A 6,000-nucleotide genomic window follows, 5' to 3' on the forward strand; every position below is an offset into this window, starting at 1 on the left:
TAACATTAAGAGTGCAACGGGAATTCCACTGTTAAATGCAGAGGAGAGAGTGGATAGGTGGAAAGAATACATTGAAAGCCTCTATGAGGGTGAAGATTTGTCTGATGTGATAGAAGAAGAAACAGGAGTCGATTTAGAAGAGATAGGGGATCCAGTATTAGAATTGGAATTTAAAAGAGCTTAGGAGGACATACGGTCAAATAAGGCAGAAGGGATAGATAACATTCCATCAGAATTTCTAAAATCATTGGGGGAAGTGGCAACAAAACGATTATTCACGTTGGTGTGTAGAATATATGAGTCTGGCGACATACCATCTGACTTTCGGAAAAGCATCATCCACACAATTCCGAAGACGGCAAGAGCTGACAAGTGCAAGAATTATCGCACAATCAGCTTAACAGCTCATGCATCGAAGCTGCTTACAAGAATAATATACAGAAGAATGGAAAAGAAAATTGAGAATGCGCTAGGTGACGATCAATTTGGCTTTAGGAAAAGTAAAGGGACGAGAGAGGCAATTCTGACGTTACGGCTAATAATGGAAGCAAGGCTAAAGAAAAATCGGGACACTTTCATAGCATTTGTCGACCTGGAAAAAGCGTTCGACAATATAAAATGGTGCAAGCTGTTCGAGATTCTGAAAAAAGTAGGGGTAAGCTATAGGGAGAGACGGGTCATATGCAATATGTACAACAACCAAGAGGGAATAATAAGAGTGGACGATCAAGAACGAAGTGCTCGTATTAAGAAAGGTGTAAGACAAGGCTGTAGCCCTTCGCCCCTACTCTTCAATCTGTACATCGAGGAAGCAATGATGGAAATAAAAGAAAGGTTCAGGAGTGGAATTAAAATACAAGGTGAAAGGATATCAATGATACGATTCGCTGATGACATTGCTATCCTGAGTGAAAGTGAAGAAGAATTAAGTGATCTGCTGAATGGAATGAACAGTCTAATGAGTACACAGTATGGTTTGAGAGTAAATCTGAGAAAGACGAAGGTAATGAGAAGTAGTAGAAATGAGAACAGCGAGAAACTTAACATCAGGATTGATGGTCACGAAGTCAATGAAGTTAAGGAATTCTGCTACCTAGGCAGTAAAATATCCAATGACGGACGGAGCAAGGACATCAAAAGCAGACTCGCTATGGCAAAAAAGGCATTTCTGGCCAAGAGAAGTGTACTAATATCAAATACCGGCCTTAATTTGAGGAAGAAATTTCTGAGGATGTACGTCTGGAGTACAGCATTGTATGGTAGTGAAACATGGACTGTGGGAAAACCGGAACAGAAGAGAATCGAAGCATTTGAGATGTGGTGCTATAGACGAATGTTGAAAATTAGGTTGGCTAATAAGATAAGGAATGAGGAGGTTCTACATAGAATCGGAGAGGAAAGGGATATATGGAAAACACTGATAAGGAGAAGGGACAGGATGATAGGACATCTGCTAAGACATGAGGGAATGACTTCCATGGTACTAGAGGGAGCTGTGGAGGGCAAAAACTGTAGAGGAAGACAGAGAATATGTCAAGCAAATAATTGAGGATGTAGGTTTCAAGTGCTACTCTGAGATGACGGAATTCGTGGCGGGCCGCATCAGACCAGTCAGTAGACTGAAGACCAAAAAAAAAAAGGGCATCTCCATAACACTTATATGTTGTTTGAACCTACCAGGAACAAATCTAGCAGCCTGCCTCTGAGTTGCTTCGATGTCTTCCTTTAATGTCCCCTCAGGGCCTCAGCATTCGTTTGCTGTGTATGGGCTTGGAAGCCCCAGGGTTCCTGAGCTGGGGATTGGTAAGCACCGTCAGCCCTCTGTCACCATAAGCTCTGAGCATGCTTCAGTGACCACCGTGCGGCACAGCGGTGGAATTTGTGTGTTTTGGAGAATGGGGGTCTTGGCTTCACTGCCTGAACTGTGAGGAAGGCACACCCCTATAAAAAAAACCTCAACCTCAAGGTGTGCTACGTGCTGATAAGGTGAATGGCTGTTGGGATAAAACAGTCTCTAGTAGGCAACCTCTGGGGCACCTGCCACCCCCCAGTTGCATAAGGCTTGCTCAGGCATGCAGGGCTCTGCCTGGGTTGGCAGTTGTTTCCCTGGCATCTTATGGGATCCCTGTGGAATGGTCTCATCAAACTACTACTACTACTACTACTACTGACGGGATGAGTGTACTGTCAGGTATTCATCAAAGAGAGCTCGGTTGGTGAGTCCTACCAAAAAGAAGTCACAGGGCGTTAGTTTGCCACAACACTTTCATTGTAATCAAGTGAACAGTGGGAACCTTTGAGAAGGTCTCCCCTTTCTGTATTCTCAAGGCATTGGAAGGTATTTCTGGGTCTCTAAACAGTGTCAGAAGACTTCGTAATGGCACACTTCTAGTTGAAACTGTTAATTTAACCCAAAAACGTAAGCTCCTGGGACGTAAGGCCTTAGGTGACTACCTTGTCGAATCTGAGTTGCGTAACACCCTTAACCCTTAGTGAGGGTGTGGTTACCTGCTCTGATTCAATGGGAGTGGATCCTGCAGAGTTATGTGAAGAATGGAAAAATATGGGTGTCACGGAAGTGCAGAACTGTATGAGGAGAGCCAATGGCAAATTGGAAAAATCAGCAACATTTATTCCAACATTTAGTACTCGGGAATTACTGAACAAATCCTTGCAGGCTGTAACTGTCGTAAGGTTTGCCCATTTGGTCCTAACCCAATGTGATGCTACAAATGCCAAACATTTGGCCACGCCGCTATGGGATGTAATGGTAGGGCTACGTGTGGCAATTGTGGATGCTCAGCTCACGAATCGGGCAATTCTTGTACACTTCCTCCGAAATGTGTAAACTGCTCTGGGGAACACCCAGTGTGGAGCAGAAAGTGTGAGGTTTACGACGAGGAATGGAAAATTCAGGAGTTGAAATTTGAGAGACGCATATTCTATGGTGGATCTGAAAAAGCTTTCAAAGCTGTGCAACTGCCGGTATTTGCTACTTGTTTTGCATCAGCCCTTACGACGCCAATCCCTAAGTGTAAAGTTCTACACAAACTCAGGCCACAGATTCAAGTACGAGCATGTGCACTTGTCAGTGTACCTTTGGGGGATATGTTTCACTTGAAACTGAAGTCATTCGGAAACTGTCAGCAATGGGCATACCACCCAAGCCACATACCACATCAGAAGCCAACTAAGCCATCCTCACAACCCAGGCAACCACCTCCTCCCACCAGTAAAGAAAACATCCTTCGAAAAGTAACTCAAAGTCCAAGAACGCAGTAGTTAAACCTTCGGATCTGCTAGCTCTCTCCCTCTCTGATGGCGACTATGCTCTTGAGGACATGGACTTTCAATCAGAGGAAGCCAAGAGCAGGGAACTGGCTAACACTCCCCTGAGCTCCCCGGTAAATCACCGCCTCTGAGGGTGGAAGAAAAGAACAACTATTGCTAATCAGTGGAATTTGAATGGATATCGCTCCCATTTGGAAGAATTACAGCTCCTGGTCCAAGGAACTGCATCTCCTTACAAGGAACGCTGCTTACAAGAAATGCATCTTTAAGTCACTGACGCACCTGCATTACGGGGTTGCCACCCATACAGGAAGGACGATACTACTGGAGACAGGGCTAAAGGTGGGGTGGCTGTTTTCATCGATGACAGATGCCTCTTCACTTCTGTCCTGACCATGACCATGCAGGCAATTGCCGTGAAAGTTCTCACAGCGTTTAATATTACAGTGTGTTCTTTGTACCTTGCCCTTAATGATGGTTTGGATGCAAATGCACTAGCAGAACTCTTCCGGACACTCCCATGCCCCTTCCTCTTCATGCGGGACTTCAATGCACGCAATGTGCTGTGGGGCTCTGCCATCACTTGCTCCAGGGTTCAAATGATAGAGCAACTCCTCCATTCTGTGAACATCTGCCTTCTGAACGCAGGTCAGATGACACACTTTTCCACAGCTTCAGGGTCTTTTTCAGCCATTGATCTTTGTTTTTGTTCCCCAACTGTTGCAGTCTCAGTTCAGTGGAAAGAAGCTACAGATTTTTATTCCAATGGCCACTTCCCAGTGTGGATCCATGTGCCGACTAGGATCGTGGCTGACAGGAGACCATGCAGATGGGTGACACCAAGGGAAAATTGGTTGTACACTACTGGCCATTGAAATTGCTACACCAAGAAGAAATGCAGATTATAAATGGGTATTCATTGGACAAATACACTACTGGCCATTAAAATTGCTACACTAAGAAGAAATGCAGGTGATAAACGGGTATTCATTGGACAAATATATTATGCTAGAACTGACATGTGATTGCATTTTGATGCAGTTTGGGTGCATAGATCCTGAGAAATCAGTACCCAGAACAACCACCTCTGGCCGTAATAACGGCCTTGATACGCCTGGGCATTGAGTCAAACAGAGCTTGGATGGTGTGTACAGGTACAGCTGCCCATGCAGCTTCAACACAATACCACAGATCATCAAGAGTAGTGACTGGCATATTGTGATGAGCCCCACACCTACATACGATGAGCCACCCAACAAACACTCTTTAATCTAATTACCTGTTTTAATCACCCTGAAAGAGACCTCACTTACTGTGAGGCCATTTCATAGGATGGCCTTCGGCTGTGTGTCTGAGCAGGACTTTGAGGTTTTTATTCTATTGAGGCCATAATGTCTTAACCTAAAAATGAACAAGATATTAAGTTCTTTTAATTCAATAAAAAAAAAAAAAAAAAAAAATTTCACGAGCGGTCTGGCGCGACCAATGACGACCACAATCAAACTTTAAAGATAAGTAAATATAAGGCACGCTGAAAATTTCTAAGTCCGAATCAAGGTCACGCGCAGTGAGACGCGTACAGCGCCAGAGACTAAGTCCCAATCAAGGTCACGCGCTTTAACACACATATTCTAGAAATACAGTAGCGTACACCAACCAATAACGTATTCTACAAATGCTACAGCATTTGTAGAATACGTTATTGGTTGGTGTACGCTACTGTATTTCTAGAATACGTGTGTTGAAGCGCGTGACCTTGATTGGGACTTAGTCTCAGCATTTGTAGAATACGTTATTGGTTGGTGTACGCTACTGTATTTATAGAATGCGTGTGTTAAAGCGCGTGACCTTGATTGGGACTTAGTCTCTGGCCACCATTGACCAGACGTTTTCAACTGGTGAGAGATCTGGACAATGTGCTGGCCAGGGCAGCAGTCGAACATTATCTGTATCCAGAAAGGCCCGTACAGGACCTGCATCATGCAGATGTGCATTATCCTGCTGAAATGTAGGGTTTCCAATGTGCGTTCACCGCAATGTCACCAAACACGGATGCGACCATCATGATGCTGTAAACAAGACCTGGATTCATCCAAAAAAATGACATTTTGCCATTCGTGCACCTAGGTTCGTCATTGAGTACACCATCGCTGGCGCTCCTGTCTGTGATGCAGCGTCAAGGGTAACCGCAGCCACGGTCTCCGAGCTGATAGTCCATGCTTCTGCAAATATCGAACTTTCTGTGCAGATGGTTGTTGTCTTGCAAACGTCCCCATCTGTTGACTCAGGGATCGAGACGTGGCTGTACGATCCATTACAGCCATGCGGATAAGATGCCTGTCATCTCGACTGCTAGTGATACGAGGCCGTTGGGATCCAGCAAGGCATTTTGTATTACCCTCCTGAACGCACCGATTCCATATTCTGCTAACAGTCATTGGATCTCGACCAACGCGAGCAGCAATGTCGGGATACGATAAACCGTAATCATGATAGGCTACAATCCGACCTTTATCAAAGTCGGAAACATGATGGTACACATTTCTCCTCCTTACACGAGGCATCACAACCTTTCACCAGGCAATGCTGGTCAACTGCTGTTTGTGTATGAGAAATCGGTTGGAAACTTTCCTCATGTCAGTACGTTGTAGGTGTCACCACCAGTGCCAACCTTGTGTGAATGCTCTGAAAAGTTAATCATTTGCATAT

This window comes from Schistocerca piceifrons, chromosome 8 (assembly GCF_021461385.2).
Source record: "Schistocerca piceifrons isolate TAMUIC-IGC-003096 chromosome 8, iqSchPice1.1, whole genome shotgun sequence".
In the NCBI taxonomy this organism is placed as follows: Eukaryota; Metazoa; Arthropoda; class Insecta; order Orthoptera; family Acrididae; genus Schistocerca; species Schistocerca piceifrons.